Here is an 11,823-nt window from a genome sequence, read left to right as displayed (position 1 = left end):
AAAAATTCTTTATCTTAAAGTCATCAGTAAGTATAATTCTAAAATTTACAGACGGAAAATTGTTTTTTAATTCTTTAAGTACCAGATTGCGAAACTGATAATTGATTTTTTCATAGGAAGGCATTTTACCATTTTTAACTAATTTTTTCACCTCAAAACATACAGATTTATTTTTTAGTTTAGTGTAAAAGAAAGACTTTAAATACTTATATGTGTCTCTGATAATTATTGTTCAAAATATAATACCTAAGTTTAAGAAATGCTTCATGCAAAGTTGTATAATTCGAACAAACATTTTATGCTCTATTCAGTAAAGTTCTAATTGAATTAATTTTGTATATCATCGGACAAAAACTGTAACAGCTTAAGCCTTGACCTGCATAATAGGACAGTTGTAATACCTGATGATGGCCTGAGATGGGCAGAAAATTCGAATTATGTTAAAAGTATTTACCACTTTCATTACATATATATATATATATATATATATATATATATATAATATATATATATATATATATATATATATATAAACTATTTCTTGAATCCAACAACTTAATTACTGATAGATAATATGGTTTTTACCAAGAAAGATCCACCAATGACATACACAATCTCCTGACTCATACCATCCACCAATCAATCGACCAATTTGGAGAAACTCATTCAGTAGCCCTTGATATTTCTAAAGCTTTCAGCAGAATGTGGCACCGTTCCCTGCTGTCCAAACTCCCTTGCTATGGACTAACGTCTTTAATTCCTCTGCTTTCCTCATATGTCAGTGACAGAAAAATAAAAGTAAAAGTAGATGACGTATATTCCAATTTTCATTCAATTAATGCCTGCGTGCCTCAGGGATCAGTTCTGGCGCCAACCCTGTTCCTGGTTCATGTTAATGATCTCTTATCTGTCACCTACAATCCCATGCATTCATATGCAGATGACTCAACACTTCACAGTTCATTCACACACAAACATCCATTTACAAAGTCTAATACCTCTTAAATCTTAGCTAAGTACAGCCATCTCCATAAATCAAGACTATATACGATCAATGAATGGGGACAAAACAACCTTGTCTCATTTAATGCTAGTAAAACCAAATATATTCAATTTACTAATAAACAGATATTGCCAGATTCGTATATTTCCTTCAGTGCTACTAATATTCCCATCTCCAAAAGTATTGAAATTCTCGGTGTCTCACTTAACAATGCCCTCAGCTGGACCTCTCATGTCAGATCACCTGCTAAAACCACCTCAAAGAAACTTGGATTATTGTAAAGTCCGTAACTTCTTCACCGACTAGCAGTTAGCTATAATTTATAAGTCATGTGTGCTCTCAGCTTGAATATTGCTCACCCCTGTGAAATGGATATGGAGAGGTTGCATTAAAACAACTAGACAAAATTCAGAACAAAGCTGTTGGAATTATTAATAACCTTGCTATTATACATAAACTACCTCCCCAACAAGTAAGAAGAAATGTTGCCTCCCTTGCATTATTTTACGGCAAATGCTCAGTTGAAGCTGCGTCCATTGTGCCACCTCTCCATGCCTTCCCTCGTGCTACTCGGGCATCTGGTAGCGCTCATGACTGGAATGTCACACAGCCATATTGCAGAACTTCTGCCTATCAGAACCCTTTAATTCCCCGAACTGCATCTCTCTGGAACTCGCTTCCCCGGAGTTGTTTCCCCCCCAAACTTCAACCTACAGTTGCTCAAGTCCAACTGTTACAGATATCTTACGAATGTAGGACACCAGTAATCTGGCGTATGGATTTTTTTTAATTCATTTGTTTTTCCTTCCTCTTTTCTGTTATTTAATATATATATATATATATATATATATATATATATATATATATATATATATATATATATATATATATATATATATATATATATATATATATATATATATATATATATATATATATATATATATATACCGGTACTGTATTTGTGTGTGTGTGTGTGTTTATCATCCCCCTTTACAGATGATGATGATGATGATGATTACAGGGATGATGATGATGATGTGCTCAGTCGTGATGATGATGATGATCATGATGATGATTTGGTTAGTCATGCTGGTTGTAGTGGTGTCGGCGATGATGATGATGATAATGAGCATGATCGTGATCATGTCACTGTTGGTGGTGTTGATGATGATAATGATGACGACAATGATAATGATCGTGGACGATGGTGGTCATTGATAGTGATGATGATATTGGGCAGTAATGATGACGATAGTGAGGACGACGACGATGACAGGGAAGACGACGACGATAATAAAACGAAAATGACGAGGACGACGACAACTACGAAACTTATATGAAAGGACAATCAGAATTTTCCGAGTAATCAGACCTTTCAGATTACGGCCAGCGATGCAAGTGGGAGAGAAAGATGGTTGGCGAGAACTCCAACTTGCCATCACTCGGTTTCCCCCTCACCTCTGGCAAGATCAAAGCTACACTGAACGAATTTTTGTGCAAGTCTCTCTCTCTCTCTCTCTCTCTCTCTCTCTCTCTCCTTTTTAAAGTACAGTACTGCACAGTGCACAGTCAAATACACAAAAGCCTGTTCACACGTTTACCTCACCTACCTGTACAGTATTTCATGACCGTATTCATAGACACTTCTTGTGATGCAGCAGACAGCCATGCATTTTTATTTTTTAGAATAAACAGAGGCAGGTAAAGCAAATTAAATACAGAAAAAAAAAATCCATACACCAGACTACAGGTGTTCTCCATTCATAAAAAAATCTGTAACAGCTGGACTTGAACTGTTTTGGGTTCAAATTTGGGGAGAAACTAATCTGGGACTATATTATGCACTGTTCCTTTGTCCAGTACGTCACATTCTTTATCCACTACGTCACGTTCTTTATCCACTACGCTACGCCCTATCCACCACGTCACCTTCTTTATTCACTACGTCTCATTCTTTATCCACAACGTCACATTCCTTATCCACTACGTCACATTCTTTATCCATACGTCACATTCTTTATCCACTACGTCACGTTCCTCATCCACCACGTCACATTCATAATCCACTACGTCACATTCGTTATCCACTACGTCACATTCGTTATCCACTACGTCACATTCGTTATCTACGTCACATTCGTTATCCACTACGTCACATTCTTTATCTACTACGACACATTCTTTATCCAATACGTCATGTTCCTTATTCATTACGTGACATTCTTTATCCACTACGTCACAGTCTTTATCCACCACATCACATTCATAATCCACTACGCCACATTCTTTATCCACTACGTCACACTGTATATGAATCCAGCTGTGGAGAGAGAGAGCAGGAGAGAGGAACACACTTTTGCGTTGGACTGTACTCTCCCACTGACACCGGCTTTGGATTGTTTTTACTCAAACTGTCGATCGTGTGGGTCGGGATAAAGGGACGTATTAACATAACACTTCCTCCTCGGCGATTTATTTTGGTTATTGCGCCCTCTTGTGCCCTCTTGTGCGTTATTTAAGCAAACGATGACCATGTTAGAAATTACAAATGAAAGCAAAATATTAATGTGCATATGGATAATAAGTCGCAAAGAAATATGTTACGATGTCCATAAGGCCACTCAGTGTATGACCCCGAAAATAACACAAAAAATATTAATGCCCATATGGATAATAAATCGCTGCGAAAAATACATTACGGTGTCTATAATGTCACTTAGTGTATACTCCCCAAATCTGGAGATATTTTTTCTCTCCCCATCACTGCTTTGACATCTTCCCTGGACTAAGGAGAAGTGTCTGAAGGTAAATATAGCAAAGGCAACGCCATTATGGAAAAGGAGTTATTATAGCAGACTTTTTTTTTTTTTCGTTCCTTAGCTACTAGATCCCCACTTAAACAGAAGCGAATCGTCACATGGTAGCAGGTATACTTAACTGAGGAGAATCGTCACACGGTAGCAGGTATACTTAACTGAGGAGAATCGTCACATGGCAGCAGGTATACTTAATTGAGGAGAATCGTCACACGGTTGCAGGTATACGTAACTGAGGAGAATCGTCACACGGTAGCAGGTATACTTAATTGTGGAGAATCGTCACACGGTTGCAGGTATACTTAATTGTGGAGAATCGTCCCACGGTAGCAGGTATACTTAATTGTGGAGAATCGTCACACGGTTGCAGGTATACTTAATTGTGGAGAATCGTCACACGGTTGCAGGTATACTTAATTGTGGAGAATCGTCACACGGTTGCAGGTATACAAACACCCGTATTCTCGCCGGCTTAGGACTCGAGGCTCAATTGCACCTCTGCCTTATTTATTTAATTTCCAAACTACATATTAATATCCTTATTTTTGCTTCTTATATCTTTTCAGTATGGACACAGATTGCTTGAATAACAAAAATACAGTAACGAAGCAGAATCAGAAATAAACAGAGGAAGAGGAGTTAGTAAGCTTCCTAACTACACGAGAATATTGCCCAAAGACAAAATCGAATTATGAGATATAATATTCCCCTCATACACCTGACCAGCACAACTATAAAGCAAATGTTTCAGGTTTCATATAATTCAAGACTGTCCTCCCTTGCTGTGTAGAAGGATAAATCTAGGCCCTCCAGTTCCAAGTCTCTCCCAAGCTGAATAAAATTGCTTGGAAAGCGTAAACACAAAAATATACTCTTTTGTTAGGCTTAAATTCCTCTTACAAGCGCATATGCTTTATAACCTACCCCCTTCCCGTGTTAGCTGAATAAAATCGTCTGGTGGTGGCATGCATAATCACAGACAGCATCGACCAGTGTTTAATATTCCTTTCAATAATGTAATCCACGCAAAAATAGGAGCAAACATTTCACAAACCCACATGTTTTTCCGAGTCCAAATGTTTCAGGACTAGTGATCCCGGCTGTGTTGGCCTGACTAATCGTACGGGCTTATGTGTAGATTATGACTGTGGGGTGCGTAGGGAGGGGGAGAGGGGCGAGGAGGAGGGGAGGGGAAAGTGAGAATGAAGAGGGGAAGGGACAGATGAGAGAAAGAAAGGGGAAAGAGTGGATGGAGAGGTAGGAGAAGAGAGACAAGAGAAAAGGATGGGAAAGAGGAAAGGGGAAGTGGAAGGAGAAATGAAGGATGGAAAAATGATAGGTGAGAGGAAGGTGAAATAGGAGATGAGAAGGGAAAGGAAAATGGAGATGGGGAGAGAGGGATGGGACAAGGAGAAGGGACAAGGATTGTTAAACAGAACTGGAATAATTAAATTAACATGAAAGTACCGATTCATTTTAAACAATACAAAATTACAAATTATACATATACAAGGTTCAGAACACTATATTAGAGATATAATCAACAAATGTGAAAATACAAGCAAACGCATTGTGTAATTAAGTCAGGAAAAGGTTACACAAAATAATACGGCTTATGCAGTATTTTTAGAGTTATGATTCACACGTTCAAGGTTCATAATCCTGTTAATTGAACCTGTGCTTATGGGAGGAGAAAGAGAGAACGGACGAGGGGAGAAGGTGGCGAGAAAGGAGAGAGAAGCGGAGGAGTAAGAAGGGAAGGTGGAGTAAGAAGGGAAGGTGTAGAAGAGAAAAAGTGAAGGGGAATAGGAAAGGACGAGGGGAAGAGGGAGAGGAGAACAAGGAGTGAAGAGGAAAGGGAACGGGAAGAGAGGGAGGGAGAGGGAAATGTGGGAGGAGAAAAGAAGGAGAGAGAGGGGGAAGAGATAAAGGAAGAAGAAAAGGAGAAGGAAGAAGGGGGAGCGAGAAGGGAAGAAGGGGAAGGAAGAGGGAAACGAGGAGCGGGAAAGGGGTGGGAAGAAGACAAGGGGAATGGGAATTGAGTAAGGGAAGGAGGGGGGAAGAAGGACAAGGAGACGGCAAGAGGGTAAAAAAAAAAAAAAAAAAAAATGAGGGAAAAAGATGCAGGGAAACGGAAAAGGAAAGGAGGGAAAGGTAAAAATGAGAGGGGAAGGAAATGAAAGTTGCATTACTGTATCGTTTATGTAAACACTATTTATCCATCTCTCTCTCTCTCTCTCTCTCTCTCTCTCTCTCTCTCTCTCTCTCTCTCTCTCTCTCTCTTACCAGTATAGTAACCATTAATATTTTTCCTAATAGCGTTCCTTACTTAACGTTAATAGCCTTAATAATATGCAGGAGACCAAGAATGGGTTTAGCGGCCAAACATTTGGCTTTCTGTGGCCATGACTTTCGATCCATTGTTCTCAAAATCAGTTCACTTCATCCTCGCCTGACCCTCAACTCTGCCACCAGGTCTGGTCAAAATCGGATTAAAACAGAGTTGATCTTGCATAGCGACCTAAACCTTTTACCTGTTTTTTATCGAAGCTTTTCATCAATCGCTGACCTTAAACACGTCCACCAAGTTTAGATAAAATCGAATAAAAACTATTAAGTTATAAGGTCAAATATTTCACCATAACCTTTGACTAATTCTTCTCAAAAATCGAATCGCTTCATCTTTGCCTTTCCCTAAACCCATCTACCAAGTCTCGTTTAAATCGAAAAAATATTAAGTTGACCCTGACATGTGACCTTGACCTGTGACCTACGGTTCTCAAAAACAATAGGTTAATCCTGAAATGATCCTAAGCCCCTCTCACCAGGTTTGTCCAAACTGGATGAAAGTGCCTAAGTTATCTTGTTCACACACACACACACACACACACACACACACACACACACACACACACACACACACACACACACAAGCAAAATAAAACTTAGCTTTCACTTTGCGGGGACATGTGTAATTATTCTCAACCCCAACAGCTCTATATCCATCATCCAATCCTACGTTGTCCCAGAAGAAGCGCAGGAGCCCGGAGCTAGGCAAGTTGGTCCTGACTTTTAAGATGAGAGTGACCAGCCTCACTCATCCCTGCGCGGCATAACGTGAGCAATAAACCCCAACCATCCCTTGGATATAAACCTTCACCGGCTCAATCCGACTGGAACGCCGTAATTACCCACTAAACTACCAGGCACCATAATTTGGTTATATGGTTACCACGCAGCGTAGTAAAAAGTTTCATGGTGTACAGGAAACCATTTGGCTTGTAACTCAGTGTAGAGTCACCCACAGGCAGAAAGAAGAGGAAAGAATGAAGGAAAGGCACAAGAGTGAGTGTAAAATCACCCCTAGGCAGAAGGATGAGGAAAGAATGAAGGAAAGAAAGGCACAAGAGTGAGTGTAAAGTCACCCCTAGGCAGAAGGATAAGGAAAGAATGAAGTAATGAAAGACAAAAGAGGAAAGGCGTAAATAAAGAAGGAGGACAGGAAATGGCAGACACCCGAGAGCAGCATTACATCGAGTGAGTGGATGGTGAGCGCCCCCACCTACCACCTAGAATCAATACCGGTATATTTTTAGCTTAGCTATATATCCATATACTGTGCTGTATATGCCTAACACCGGAACTGAGTGTTGGCTTCAACATACCGACTTCTAGTCAAAGTCCCTATTCAGTAATATCCCTTCCTGCCACGACACACCATCCTTCCCCTATATACATGCTCCTTCTGCTTTTTTCCTAGACCTGCCCTTAATATATAGGTAAATATGATATTTTTCTGAGTATGAAACATTTCCAAATATATAATTCGTCTAGGTAAACCTCTTCTTTCTCCATATACTGTCATAGTCTGTCTCTCACCTTCCGCTAGGTCCATAAGATACTTCAGTAAAATCATCCTCTACATTCCGCTTCCGTTACTTACTGTCACCCTCACCACATCCTACGACCACCACTACTACCACTACCATTTATCACCACCAGTTACTCCTCACCATCTTCCACCACCACCACCACCCTTCATCACTGCCTCTCCACCGCCATCACTCTCCACCTCCTGCCTTCTCCACCACATCATCCTGTCTGTGATTCTCTCCATTTATTACGTTTCAGTTGTCACATATCATTTGCCCTATCTCTTCATGCAATAGTGTGTATTTCTCCATTATCACTGCCTCTTCTTCTTTCATAACCTCTCATCACCATCATCATCATCATCATCATCATCATCTTTCCATTTTCATCAGTCTCTGTCATGAATTTATTCCCATAGCAAAGGCACTCGTACTGTACCTCTCTCTCTCTCTCTCTCTCTCTCTCTCTCTCTCTCTCCTACCACCAACCCATTCATCCATTCATACAAGCCTCTTTCACCAGTATCACTCCTCCCCCCCCTTTTTTTTTTTTTTCACTTTCGCTCCAGTCCTCATATCTTTCCAGCATTTCCAGCCACTGCTTTATATCACTATCAATACTACCACTACCACCACCACCACTCCCTATACTAGTACCGCCACTTCCACTACCACCACTGCACTACCACCACAACCAATACCACCGACAACACCATCACCCATTACCAACACTACCATTCTCCCTACCACTACAACTGCCACCATTATTACCACTACCGTCATTACCACTGGCACTATCATCATGACCTCCCTCCTTTATTGTCACTGTTCATCACACCATTATCCCCCATCTCTCTCTCTCTCTCTCTCTCTCTCTCTCTCTCTCTCTCTCTCTCTCTCTCTCTCTCTCTCTCACACACACACACACACACACACACACACACACACACACAAACACCACCTTTCCTCCACCACCAACCACACTTCCTCCACCTTCATATGCGCGTGACAGTCTTCCATCCCATTCTGCTCAGGCAACAGGCTCGGTCGGCGGGTCAGTGGTCCTCTAGTTGTTGCTGGGAGTGCACGTACGTATCCCCTTCTCCCAGTCAGTGTCGCATCCTGGCTGAAATGTGATGTTCGTGTGGCGAGTACCAATATGCAAGCCACGACTTGGAATCCCACGTGAAGGGTTCGTGCCAGGAATCGTACGCCCCAAGACAGTGTCGTGATTATTGTCTGTTTTCGTGGTTTGATTAGTAATATTCCGTGTGTTGTGTCAGACAGGATTCAGTAGCTCTTCCACTTAGGCAGATTGATAGGCTTCATGCACTGTCATCCATGTTTCATTAACTTCTTCAAACACTCGTACATTTGTGGACTTCAATGGCTGCTAAAATGCAACTGTCAATATAAAATGATAGAGAAACATATGTACGGCTAATACTATGGAAACGTGTACTGCAAAAATTAGCGCCGTATGTGCAACTGATATTGGTGTGATGCAAAACTGAACATCATCTTCCTGTGCTGGCCCACTAAATGAAACTGCCAGACTTCCAAGGTGATTACCGAAACTTGTTGGTGCATTATTGACGCATGCAGGACATTTAAAGAAACATACCGTAAAGCAGCAAAAAATAACTGAGACATGTGGCAGATATTATCGAAACGTAATGCAAAAATTATGGTAAATATACAGTTTGGGTTAAGCACCAGAAATTCCTTACACTTCATATCTTATTCTTCCCGCTTGTTTCCGATTTTTCAGATATATACAGTATATATATATATATATGTATATATATATATATATATATATATATATATATATATATATATATATATATATATATATTTGGTAAATGATTGCTGCTTAGAGACGCTAATTTCCCTGTTTTTTAAACAAGTTACCTTTCCCAGCGCGTGTTTTGTTTCTTGGGTGTAATAGCGAACAGATGCCAAAACTTACTCATATCTACCGTAATTCATTCACTTTTGCATTTCAGTGGGATAGAATTAATTGGCTGAAGTATTTATTTTTGTTAATTATTGAAAGTTAGGTAAGATTAGACACAGTTAGGGTAAGTAAGTTATCCTATATTATTTCGTTAGGTTAGTGTAATATTAAAGTTAGGTGAAATTACTGTTACTAGGTTAGATTAGGTTAGATTAGGGTAGGTAAGGTAAGGTTAAGTTTAGGCTATTTAAGTTTAACAATAAACTTCGGAATCTCTCTCTCTCTCTCTCTCTCTCTCTCTCTCTCTCTCTCTCTCTCTCTCTCTCTCTCTCTCTCTCTCTCTCTCTCCAGGTGACTCGACAGTGAGTGACAGGCAAAACGGTTTCCTGTATCACAGGAAGCGATTTCCTATAGTGGGTGGTAGCCACAGAACTAAATGACGCCTGGTGTTTAGTGTGTTAAGGCGTTGCAGTCCGAAGGAGCCTGTGTGTTTCATTGGAGGGGTGGGTGGGGTTTATTGCTCACGTAATGCCACTCGGGGACCAATGAGGCCGATCACCGTTGATCCTTACGCTGTTGTTTATACTGGGAAAATTGAGGCTGATGATGATGAATGAAGTAAGTCTCCTCCACTTCACCTGAGAAGCCAACTGGCGTCGGGAAATTGAACATACAAATAAACAAAAGGTATAGATAAACCAAATCGACAGGAAACATTTATCTACCGTAAAAATAAAATAAAAAAAATACAACCAAGAAGAAGTGAATTCGTAAGGTATTTCTGCTGAATAAACTAAACCACAACTTTACCAAAATTAACGAATGAGCAAAACAGTAGGAAAAGTCTGGAAAAATTATTGAAATGATTTACTGAATAGTCCAACCAGGAAGCAAAGCAATGAGTGAAGGAAAACAACAATAAAAGCTTATCCAGTTCATCGTGTGTGTGTGTGTGTGTGTGTGTGTGTGTGTGTGTGTGTGTGTGTGTGTGTGTGTGTGTGTGTGTGTGTGTGTGTGTGTGTGTGTGTGCATCTCTGTATGGATATCTTCGTGTGTGTGTGTGTGTGTGTGTGTGTGTGTGTGTGTGTGTGCGTGTGTGTGTCCATCTCTGTATGGATATCTTCGTGTGTGTGTGTGTGTGTGTATGTGTCCATCTCTGTATGGATATCTTCGTGTGTGTGTGTGTGTGTGTGTGTGTGTGTGTGTGTGTGTGTCCACGGGAATCACCTTGTCGTGGTGCGAGATCTGTGAGCCCTGCAAATCTGGTGCGCCGTACCAGCGGGGGAAGATCCCCGGACTCAGCAGGACACGGTTACCCATGCTGGAGGGCCATCAGTGAAGGGTCAGACTAAGTGCTCCCAGGTCCACTGCCTTGTTGACTGCCCTTGGTTGGGTCATGGCTACGGGAGTAAACTCCGAACGAAAAATCCGTGAGTGGGGTCCCACGAAAGGCGGGGCTTGACAGACAGAGCTCCCAGCAGACTCCTGCAACCCTGCTCAGTAGATGGTCGTCGTGAATCTTCATACCACTATCACAGGCTGGGAAGGGCCAAGTCACGTCGTAATAATGACTGTTCACCCTCACCATCACACCAAATCCATTTATTGTGCAAGCCCACTGCTATACTCGCCTCCCATTTCATCCTTTCATCAAAACCAAAAGACCAATGGCAACAGGATAGGGTGACAGTGACAAGTCATGGATGTGGCTGGAAGCAGCTAGCTCAAGTCCTGCACACAGGCAGCATTGGCCCAGTGGTCACCGACATGACTGCATATGAGCAAGGCATGCCTTTGGCAGCATCCAGTGCTTCTATGCAGCCGGAAACAGATGCCTAACTGCTTACCCCTGACAGGGAGGGGTTAGAAAAGGTAACCTAAGCATTTGCTGCTCTGCACCACCTGGGCAGATAACCGTGTCTGTCAAGGCATCCCACACTGTGGTCGAAAATCAAAAGAATCCCCCTGACTCTTGTTACTTGGAATATGCGAACCTTGCTCTATACTGACCACGACACACGACAACGCCGTAGCACTGCCCTTATTGCTCATAAACTGAAAAGATACAACACTGACATTGGTGCCTTGTCTGAGACTATCTCTCAGGAGAGAGCAACCTAATAGAAGCAGGAGAAGGGTATACCTATTTCTGGAGGAGATACCCAGACA

Source organism: Coenobita brevimanus, chromosome 63 (genome assembly GCF_032717465.1).
Source record: "Coenobita brevimanus isolate Jiangsu-jjx chromosome 63, ASM3271746v2, whole genome shotgun sequence".
NCBI lineage: Eukaryota > Metazoa > Arthropoda > Malacostraca > Decapoda > Coenobitidae > Coenobita > Coenobita brevimanus.
The sequence above is the reverse complement of the archived record's forward strand: the minus strand, read 5'-3'. Positions refer to the sequence as shown.